The sequence below is a fragment of the Amblyomma mixtum genome, chromosome 5 (assembly GCF_055824585.1).
Source record: "Amblyomma mixtum isolate Tamu chromosome 5, ASM5582458v1, whole genome shotgun sequence".
NCBI lineage: Eukaryota > Metazoa > Arthropoda > Arachnida > Ixodida > Ixodidae > Amblyomma > Amblyomma mixtum.
In genome coordinates, this window is record NC_143016.1 from 24,322,330 (window position 1) to 24,334,338 (window position 12,009).

The following is a 12,009-nucleotide window of genomic DNA, read 5'->3' on the forward strand; positions in this document are numbered from 1 at the left end:
TTTGAGTGCTGGTCCCTATACCCGCCGCACGTTATTTGTCGTGCGCTGAATCTCCCGAAGCCCTTATTATGAGATAAAGCTAGCGCAGTTTGTTCGATCGAACACAGTCTGTGTTTAGATCTCACATGTCTCATTTATCTGACAATATAGACGTTTCTGTCGCTTTGTCTCTTGCTATTCCCCTGATTTATGCAGATAATGAAGCAACCGCAATTCACAATCGTGGTAATAATTCATATCGAGGAATGTTTTTTTCGAGCTTCATTTTAGTGTACGCTACCAGAAGTAATGTTGACGCAGGGACAGTAAATGCAATTTCAGTCTGTCCGTCTTCTGCGCTCCCGTGAACTACTAAATGAGAGGATTTCATCGATGTTAGAGGATATGTTGCAGCGCATCTTATACATTTACATTTTCGATTCTCTTGTGGACAAAACACAGCGCGATAAGTTCCTGATATTTGTTTCATTCTTTAACTAGGTACACCACAGCTGAACAATCAGGGGCAGGTTGTTTATTTGGCGTTGCCACAGACTGAGGACGAGAATCAAGTCTGACATACATGACAGCTTAAAGGACAAGCTTGTTCGTGCAATGTATAAAGGTCATCCGCTTTAGAAAGAAGTAACTACCAGGGACAAAATAAGTGATTATAGGATACATGTAGAGATACGAGTAACACTGTGCCGTCATAGATACCGCATGCGCTGCGTCGGCAAAAATATGGTAGGGTTTCCAAGTTGTTAAACCGAGTGGACGTGCGCCAGATTGGCCAGATTGGCTGATGGTTTCGTTTTGTTAGGTCACCGGCACGTCTCGCGGCTATATTCGTGGTACTAGTTGAAGCAGACGACGATGTACAATGCACAGCGGGAAAGTGCATTGGAGTTCAACACGAGGTGTGATCGTTTGCGGCGATATATATATATAGCTTCCACCCTCGCCGTTCGATGACGTTCTACGCCACATCAGCGGTAACTCAGGACGTTCTACGTCCGCCGCTTAAGAACGTGGCGCTGATGAACACTCTCAAGGTTAGGTTATTTGTAAACATAAATACCTCCGAAAGCAGATTTGACAGCCGTCGCCGTAGCTCAGCGGTAGAGCACCGGACGCGTAATTCGGAGGTCGCGGGTTCGGATCCCACCGGCGGCATGTGGTTGTTTTTTCTTCTGCTTTTCTAATCAATTAGCTTTAAGCGTTAACATATTCAGTAATATTCTAAATCGAACAATAGCACAAAATAAATAAATTAAAAAAATCCCCTCTGTCCCTTGGTTTCTGTGGCTGTTGGCTTCTCTCTCTCTCACACACACACACACACGCACACACACGCGCGCACGCACGCACACACACACACACACATATATATATATATATGTGTGTGTGTGTGCGTGCGTGCGTGTGTGCGTGTGCGTGCGTGCGCACACACGTGTGTGTGCGCACACACACACGTGTGTGTGCGCACACACACACACACACACACGTGTGTGTGTGTGTGTGTGTGTGTGTGTGTGTGTGTGTGTGTGTGTGTGTGTGTGTGTGAGAGAGAGAGAGAGAGAAGCCAACAGCCACAGAAACCAAGGGACAGAGGGGATTTTTTTAATTTATTTATTTTGTGCTATTGTTCGATTTAGAATATTACTGAATATGTTAACGCTTAAAGCTAATTGATTAGAAAAGCAGAAGAAAAAACAACCACATGCCGCCGGTGGGATCCGAACCCGCGACCTCCGAATTACTCGTCCGGTGCTCTACCTCTGAGCTACGGCGACGGCTGTCAAATCTGCTTTCGGAGGTATTTATGTTTACAAATAACCTAACCCTAAGAGTGTTCATCAGCGCCACCCACGTTCGTAAGCGGCGGACGTGGAACGTCCTGAGTTACCGCTGGTGTGACGTAGAACGCCATCTAACGGCGAGGGTGGAAGCTGTGTGAGAACCCTCTTATGCTTCCTATGGCATCAAGGCTGCCAGAACCGAGGCCCTCGCTAAGCAATTAAGCAAACAAGGGAAGGGGAATGAGGGGCTCGTTGTAAATATGAGAGAAGCCAACAGCCACAGAAAGCAAGGAGCACAAGGGATTTTTAATTAGTTTATTTTATTATTTCGTGGTGTTGGTCAAGTAAGAATATTACTGTCGCTTAAAGCTAATTGATTAGAAAAGCAGAAGAAAAAACAACCACATGCCGCCGGTGGGATCCAAACGCACGGCCTCCGAATTACGCGTCCGGTGCTCTACCTCTGAGCTACGGCGACGGCTGTCAAACCTTCTGCTTACGGGGGTATTTATGTTTACAAATAACCTAACCTTGAGAGTGTTCATCAGCGCCACCCACGTTCGTAAGCGGCGGACGTGGAACGTCCTGAGTTACCGCTGGTGTGACGTAGAACGCCATCTAACGGCGAGGGTGGAAGCTGTGTGAGAACCCTCTTATGCTTCCTATGGCATCAAGGCTGCCAGAACCGAGGCCCTCGCTAAGCAATTAAGCAAACAAGGGAAGGGGAATGAGGGGCTCGTTGTAAATATGAGAGAAGCCAACAGCCACAGAAAGCAAGGAGCACAAGGGATTTTTAATTAGTTTATTTTATTATTTCGTGGTGTTGGTCAAGTAAGAATATTACTGTCGCTTAAAGCTAATTGATTAGAAAAGCAGAAGAAAAAACAACCACATGCCGCCGGTGGGATCCAAACGCACGACCTCCGAATTACGCGTCCGGTGCTCTACCTCTGGGCTACGGCGACGGCTGTCAAACCTTCTGCTTACGGGGGTATTTATGTTTACAAATAACCTAACCTTGAGAGTGTTCATCAGCGCCACCCACGTTCGTAAGCGGCGGACGTGGAACGTCCTGAGTTACCGCTGGTGTGACGTAGAACGCCATCTAACGGCGAGGGTGGAAGCTGTGTGAGAACCCTCTTATGCTTCCTATGGCATCAAGGCTGCCAGAACCGAGGCCCTCGCTAAGCAATTAAGCAAACAAGGGAAGGGGAATGAGGGGCTCGTTGTAAATATGAGAGAAGCCAACAGCCACAGAAAGCAAGGAGCACAGGTGATTTTTAATTAGTTTATTTTATTTTTTTTGTGGTGTTGATCAAGTAAGAATATTACTGTCGCTTAAAGCTAATTGATTAGAAAAGCAGAAGAAAAAACAACCACATGCCGCCGGTGGGATCCGAACCTACGACCTCCGTGGGTTCGGATATATATATATATATATATATATAAGAAGGGGGTGAAGATCGGATGGATCCGGTAGAACATAAACGTAATTCGGTTGACACACGGTCGAAAAACAACAACTTTATTCTTACGTTTCGACCAGGGTCTGGCCTTCGTCAGAGTGACTCTGACGAAGGCCAGACCCTATATATATATATATATATATATATATATATATATATATATATATATATATATATATATATATATATATATATTACGATGAAAAAACTTGCTCGACTGCTGATAACATAAGGAAAGAGTTGAAGTACACTTCTTAGAGAAACATTTATTTACCGACGGTTTCGGACGGTGGACCGTCCTTCATCAGGGTAAGGTTTACACCGGACGCGTAATTCGGAGGTCGCGGGTTCGGATCCCACCGGCGGCATGTGGTTGTTTTTTCTTCTGCTTTTCTAATCAATTAGCTTTAAGCGTTAACATATTCAGTAATATTCTAAATCGAACAATAGCACAAAATAAATAAATTAAAAAAATCCCCTCTGTCCCTTGGTTTCTGTGGCTGTTGGCTTCTCTCTCTCACTCACACACACACACACACACACACACACACACACACACACACACACACACACACACACACACACACACACACACACACACACACACACACACACACACACACACACACACACACACACACACACACACACGCACCTTACCCTGATGAAGGACGGTCCACCGTCCGAAACCGTCGGTAAATAAATGTTTCTCTAAGAAGTGTACTTCAACTCTTTCCTTATATATATATATATATATATATATATATATATATATATATATATATATATATATATATATATATATATAACATTGTATAACAATTTAAAATTTGAAAGATATAGAGAAGGACAGGCATGGGAGATTTAACTGACGATTATTCGTATATACATCACCATTGTCACCGACACTATCAAGATAAACAAGAACACGCTACAGGTTGCGTCGAACCCTGTACGAACGCATCTCTCTATGACCTCAAAGCTGGACTAATGTGGCCAGTTATATTGTATTCAAACAAACCTCGTAATTTCGCCTCCGGCCTCTTAACTTGGTAATTTCTGCCACCCCTTACTGTGGTTTTCTGCCTTTCGAAATCCACTCTCTAACCGTAAGGGATCATCTGTTTTCTTAATTTAGTTAGCACCCAAGTCCACTGCGATCTGCCGACTTAAGCTGGGATACCACTCCCTATTGTCTGGAAGGTACTTGTGGCTGCATAAGAGATCGAAGCTGTAAGGAAGAAAAGAACGTGCAGTGACAGAGTGCTCCAGCCGAAAGAAGTTAACCGAACTCAAAACAGTAATTTATGCCTTGCAATGTCGCACCATTTATCAGTTTGCCACTAGAACGGCTTAAAAAAAAGCAGAAAAAGGAGAAAAACTTGTAACCTTCGTCCCTCTTTCCCCACTCTACGTGAAAAACGTAAAATAAGGAAGTTGAAGTGACAAAGAAATCAGCGCCGAAAGTGCAGTAAGGCCCGAATTTCGCTCTCAGGACGTTTTCGCAATGTTTGCAAGCAGTACCATGATCCGCGCAACAGTGAGATTAACAAGAGCTAGAACAATGCCGTCTACGTGGCGCCTCGGCCGGGAGAGTGAGCGGGCCCAATTTACTAATTGGCGAACGCTGTCTACGCAGAGCGAGAATGAAAGGCTTCTACGGCAATGAAATGCTGCGCATTCGGACTCGCTTTCATTTTCGTGCTTCCTTTGTTCTTCTCTTTACGTTTTTCTCTAAAACAAGGACTCAGCAAAGAAAGATAGGAAACAGGATGCCAGTGTATAGTGTTGTTGGCATACGTGTTCCTGCTGCCGTGCTTGCGTGACCGGCAGACCGAGATTTTGTTGCACGCTCACTAAGAGGCCTGCATCACGCTATCCTCTGCACCGGATGGCTCGCACGCGTTCCATTAGCGAGGCCGACCGAGTCGGAGACTGTCGGCTAGGCTTGTTACAAATGTAGGCAAAACATAAAAAAATACAAGGGCTATCCGAGTGGTTCCAGTTCCTGCAACACAAATAATAGGAGCGGCGACGTTTTTAAATTTCGTATTTCTGAAAACTGTTTCTCGTTCATTGAGTCGCTCGGCATATTCCTTGTGGCACCCATTGAAGAAAAAAAAAAGCCCACTCGTACTGTACAATGTTTACGAAGTGGAAAGTGTGTAGGATCCAAAGAAAATCTCATAGATATTATTGCATCATTGTGATGTTTGACATAAAGCTGTTAGTAATCTTGTCTTCGCGGCGTTCGCAGAATGCACACTACAATTAGGCCACCTTACCAGGGGCATGTGCTTGCTGCAGAAAGCCTTTCCTCTTCAGATGGTTGCAGATTCTGACAATTACATTGCACGCGAGTCCACGGTCGGTTTGTATACGACACTGCTCCGTCCATGGGCGCATGAATATACATCGTTTGGTCATTAGCAAAAGTGCGTAATCACCTATGAGTAGATGAGCGGTGCGGTCAAGCACACGTTACAGGAGGATGAAGAAGCTCGCAATTGCAGGTAGTAAGATTTTTTATTTCGCTAATTGGCTGTTTGTCATAAATTAAAGGAAAAGATACAGACCGCTTTCGTTGATGAAGGCCAACAGGGCTCGAAGCTGAGGCCCATGTGCCCAGATCTGTGTGTCTGATGAGCTGCTCGGATGCGGAGATGTCGTTCATGCGCAGCTCGATATCCATGGCAAGTTACCGAAAAGGTAGCAACAAAGTGATCGTTAATGAAGCAGTCGCTGACTAGCTTTTAGTCATATTTACTTGAACGTTTTCGTGTCTGTGTTTCCTTTTTGTTATTCTGATATGACAAGAATGCAGGCCGCAAACGCGCGCTCGTGCACACACACAGACACGCACACCCAAAACTCTTGAGTTCCGAACTCTTCTAAGCTGCAAAGGTGCAGAGCTGCTGACATCTGCGCGTGTTGATGACTGAACGTGCGTGAACAGGCTATCGCAAGCTTGCGCCACCCTGCGCGAATGGCGCGTAAAGATTTTCGTGGAAGTGGCAGGAACGATTGAAATCTCTCTCTCGTTTGTTGACACCTTCATGGGTAACGAGAAAAACGCTTTCTTACACGTGTAACTACTTAACTGCATCTAGTTATGGCCCTTCATTTGACGATGGTGATGAATTTGTTAGGAAAAGATGAGCTACCAACGACTGAACACTATGGTTGCTTTTACATCTGTATTGCTGACGCAGACGCACCAAAACACCACAAAAAATAAAGTAGAAACTGCGCTATAGCATTTTCTCAACAGTAGTCTCTTTAAAGGCACAAATTCTTGCTTCGTTTGAAAGCGCGAGGTGCATGACGAAATGGGCTTTGTGTCATTTCCAGGATACAATTTCTCCCTCGTAAGGGCAGTCTTTATAACTCAGCGCCAATTATTGCAACATGCTACTATTGTCTGGCCGCTTATTCGCTGATTCCAAAAATCAGCCGCTGACCTGGGCTCTAAAAACGAAAATAAATTTTCTACAGAGTTCTCCACTCACCTGCTGTAATTTTTGAGCTTCTTTATTTGTTCAAACGGTAACGAGTTCCCTTTCGTAACATGACTTGTTTTACAACCAATAACTGCCGTGCAAAATAGAGAAAATACAAGGTTTTGGAGCTGCGTTGCACTATATATTATACTTTGTATGTGGTGACATTATATATAAGTGCTCGTATCGGTAACAAGGTGCTCTTTGCGCTACTTCAATAAATTTGCATAAAGCTATTTCCTCACTCATCAGACTGATCGCATAAGGATAATTATTAAACTTGTGTTTAGAGCAGCTGGTTTCCATATCAGCCGCCTTCTTTCGTTCAGAGTTCTTTTTTTTTTCTTTCCATGCAGCATACTTTAGTTTCAGGTGAATGCGCTCACATTTCCCAACCCTAATTGACGTAGTTACCGCCGGCATCGACAAGTATACGTAATAATGAAGAGAACGTTGTCCTGGTACAAGTACTAGTTTTATACTAGTTTATCAAAACTAGTTTTATCAAAACGGCTCCTGGAAAATTTTGGAGATTTGTTTCAAAGCCAAAATCTGGCATTGAATTTTTGACAAGCAAAGATAGAACTATCACTGATAGGACTGAAATGGCATGCCTCGTAAATGAATACTTTGAATCAGTTTTTACTTTGGATGACGGTACTACGCCCCAATCGGAATCTCTTGATATACAACCTTTACCTGAGCTTAAAGTAAGTCATACCGGCATTTTCAATCTACGTCTCAAACTGGACGAAAAAAAATCCCCAGGTCCTGATGAAATTCCTAATGCTTATTTAAAGCGGTATGCAGAGTTGTGTTCATTTTACCTCGCAGATGTTTTCCAGAAATCCCTTGAATCTGGTCAAGTCCCTAATGACTGGAAACTGGCTAAGGTAATACCAATTCATAAACAAGGTCCCAAAGATGATGTCATGAATTACCGACCAATTTCCCTGACCAGTACATGTTGCAAAACGCTGGAACATATTTTGACCAACCACTTGATGAAATTTGTGGAGGAAAACGGCATTCTGGGGATCAATCAGCACGGTTTTCGACGAGGGTACTCAACATCCACAATTCTGACTGAGCTTGTACATGAGATTGGTGAATTTATTGATGGAAAGGGGCAAATCGATATAGTTTTTATGGACTTCCGGAAAGCTTTCGATAGAATATCGCATAGAAAGCTGCTTATAAAACTGTCCCTTACACTCGGCAACAATCAGCTAGTGAAATGGATAGAGGCATACCTATCACAAAGGGAGCAATTTGTTTCATTAAATTCTACTCATAGTTCTAAAAAATCAGTTCGATCAGGTGTGCCGCAAGGATCGGTAATAGGGCCTTTACTGTTTTCAATATATATCAGTGACATGAGCACAGGTTTTTCCCCACAAGTTGTGATGAAACATTATGCAGATGATACCATTGTGTATTCAAAAATATATTCCTCTTCTGACCAGCAAGAACTTAGCAACCATTCGGAGAAAATTAGTTCCTGGTGTGACGAGTGGCAAATGGAACTGAATGCAATGAAAACATCTTTTATGTGCATGACACGCAAAAGAGACCCTTTAACCTTCACTTACAGTATCAATGGTACAGCATTAACTCGAGTAACCGATGTCAAATACTTAGGAGTTCACCTTAAACATGACCTAAACTGGACAACGCACATTGACAATGTTTGCAATAAGGCCACGCGGAAGCTCTGGTTATTGCGAAGAAAACTTCATGATGCCACTGTAGAGGTAAAACTACTTGCTTACAAGATGGCTGTGCTTCCAGTGCTGACTTACGCTAGTCATGTTTGGGAGCCGTATACTAAACAAAACATATTGAAATGTGAACGGGTACAAAACAAAGCTCTAAGATTTATTTTTAACTCGTACTCTAGAACCCAATCAGTGTCTGAACTTAGAAACAGGGCCGGGCTGACAACTGTGAAGCAGAAAATGTAGCTTAACAGACTGATATTCTTTTTTCATGTGCTGACAGGTAGCTGTAAGGTCAATCTAGACCGATACATCAAACCACTGAATGCTTCTGGCAGCAGAACAAAACACTCCAAACATATCACACCTCTGGATTTTAGAACAGATTCCTTCAAATACTCTTTTCTGGTTCGCACTATTGACTAATGGAACAAATTACCAAAAGAAGTAATTCAATGTTCGGATTTAAAGGCTTTTGAAAACGCCCTCATGAAGTATTTGTGACTGGTTTGACTGGTATGTTTTTGACCCATATCCCATGTCATGTTGTCTTTCCTATAAATTTGTATTGTTGTATTGTTTTGTATTTCTCCTAAGGCGGTGATCTGCTGATGTACTGCATCTAGTTCTTGTTTATTTCAAGGATCTCAACTCCTGTCTTGGCAGCAGCTGACAGTATAAATAAATAAATAAATAAATAAATAAATAAATAAATAAATAAATAAATAAATAAATAAATAAATAAATAAACAAATAAACAAATAAATAAATAAATAAATAAATAAATAAATAAATAAATAAATAAATAAATAAATAAATAAATAAATAAATAAATAAATAAAAACTCAGAAAGTATACTTTATGAGGCAACGCATTAACCATAACAAAAAAAAAACAACTTTGCGGCGCATGTTGCACTCCATCGTGCCTGTATAACATTTTGCAACTATAGCAAGAACAAGGCTGACTGCTTCGATAGAGTTTGTTGCTCGATAGCTTAAAATGTCCACACGACACGAAAAAGCAAGAGAAGACACAATGCTGATATCACACACGCTTTAGTTCGACCAATAGTGGCTATTTCGGAATCTAGTGGGCTGCAAAAACATTTATTGCAATGTAATCAAAACGTGAATCCATTTTTCGGTACCTTTCTTCAACCTCATAATATCATTATTTCGCTAATCGTCTTCAACTGTTTTCAATTTTCTGTAATCTGCCTACCTAACATTACGGATAATATTGTGAAGAGACATGCAGTTACGACCCCAGAAAATGTTCATTAGTAGCCCCGTGAAAGTCAGCCATTTCTAGACAAATATACTGTGAAAAGTTCGGATTATCGCTCGTTCTTAGCTAGCAATGCTAATGCCCTCAGCCGTACAAGGCAGCAATGACTCTTGCGGAATTATACTCGTCCGCCAAGCTCCGCTATTTGCAGGTATTTTTAAGCGGCGGGAGTATATTTGATTTTTTTTTTCCGAGAAGATTACCAATTGTAGGCAGATATGCATATGAAACATTTATACGAGATTCGCTGACGCTGGTGGAGAAATGAATCTCGACAGTTGATAACGAGATACCTAAGATGCAAGCCGATTACCAAACAATCCTATGCGTTGCAAATTATGAATAGATTTTGGTCATCTTGAAATTCTCTTTATTTCTGGTAGAAAGCAAGTATACATCATGAGCAAGAGAGTTTAAAAGAGGAATATTCTACCAAGGAAGACGAGGCAAAAGGCGTTTCATCTACGCCTGGCAAGGCCTCGCCTCCTGGCGAGAAACATTGCACTCTCTATGCTACAAAAGCCGTTGAAAAACAAAAACACTTCCATCTTTCAATACGTGCAGAAAACAGAAGCATTGTGAACAGGGCATTATATGAAATTGAAATCGTAAGTACTAGAAGAAACAAGAGAATTTTACTTGAAAAAAAAAAAGAAGCTTACATCACAACCTGTTAAGTTATTATTGTGTCAAAAGGCAAGAAGCATAGTTGCATAAATATTTATCTCAACAAAAGATTATCTCCTAACCAGAAAATTATTGCAGTGTCAAAACCATGAAAAAGCAACGTTTGTATCGACATATTTCTTGGGTTGAGAATCAAAAGTGAAGTTGCGCTTTAGCTGAGCTTGCGTTCCATGTCGGTGCACGCTAATGGTATTTCACTGAGCTTTACTGGGAGCAAATATAATTTTTATTCAGCATATTTACCAAGTTTTTGAGTTCATGAGCTAGTGTAGTCGAACAAATTTCAAATCGGTGAGAGAGAACGAATGTTACATTTTAGCCAATGTTCACAACTTTCATTATTTTCGCTTAGTGACAACGATGGCAAAGCCATGCGAGTGTGTGGCTGAAAGAACGACAATCTTCGCTCGCGTGCTGGTAGGTATTAGCTTTTCAATGTGTTCCTAAAAGCAGGTTATGATATGAAGAATTGAAGCAACAAGCGTGACTCGCCCCGTATTCTTCGCCAATATACTTGATCACTGTTTTGAACAGCCCTACAATTCATGAGAGGTATATTCTCTCAACAACCACCTCGTTCGCAAAGGCACCTGTTGTGAATTTGGTAGCGTCCTACTGCAGTAAGGCTTACGAGACAATAAATAGTTGGGGAGAGCTCTCAAGGCAGCAGCGAGTATAAAGCAGCATCACAAGCGGCGCGCCTTGATCTTACGTTCGCACTTTAAGGCTCGAGAACAACGCCTTATTCTGTCAAGACGAATAGGCCAATTCATCAACTACGCGCGCCAATGTCCAGCTTTTATTGGTATTGATGCTGCGGTTTTTCACCCCTTTCTTCTTTTTCTCCCATCGGTATTCCTGCCTAGTTCCGTCTAAGCGCGAATTGACCCAGTCAAGTCCATTCGATTCTCAAACTTTAGGTGGGCGCCCTTCGGATTTTCTTCCCCCAAAACAGGAGTTATGGTCATGTTTCCTTCGGTGCTTGGCTGTAGGGTATATTTCTTTTTCTTTTTGGAGCACAGTGACCCAGTTCATAGAGGAATGCTGGGTGCGCCACCGACCAGCAGCGCCACGAAATGCCACGAACGCGACAAACAGAAAAGCATCCCCCCCTTGGCGTTACCAAATAAAGAGTAAGCGTTCGCAGCAAGCGTTCCTCCGAGCGGCGCGTGCGCTCGCTCGCTGCTGATAAATGGAGGTTTGCTTTTGTTAAAGCGACCGCGCCGCCGTATTCGCGCCGCTGGTATCGTTTGCTTTCGGGAGCAGCTCCTGCGCGAGCTTTTTCCATTGCGCGTGTGCGTTTCTTTCTTTAATAGTTCTCTTTAATTCTTTTCCGCGCCAGGTCTGCGAGTGACGCGCGCGCAGCAGTGTCCGCCACCAGCGCCGTTCTTTGTCGGATTCCACGCGTGAATTCGCGATTGCACCGAGGCTGCAGCCGGTCGGCGGGTTTTGTTCCATGGCGCTTTGCATTGGTCATCCTTCACGTGGCTGTTATAGTTTGTTTTTCGTCTAGAAAGGCGCGCCTAAGGTGGCTGTCAGCACAGGATTTTTGTTTAGCCGGCCCACG

At 42.8% G+C, this 12,009-nt stretch overlaps 1 protein-coding gene and 1 non-coding gene across 3 annotated transcripts in view; one reads left to right on the forward strand and one right to left on the reverse strand.

Annotated features, from left to right (window-relative positions):
- Positions 1–12,009, forward strand: part of LOC149341543 (protein amalgam-like) — a 282,683-nt gene that overhangs the window by 50,947 nt on the left and 219,727 nt on the right. The window lies entirely within an intron of this gene.
- Positions 1,704–1,775, reverse strand: TRNAT-AGU (transfer RNA threonine (anticodon AGU)). Its single transcript has one exon. It is a non-coding gene; the product is annotated as a tRNA-Thr (tRNA).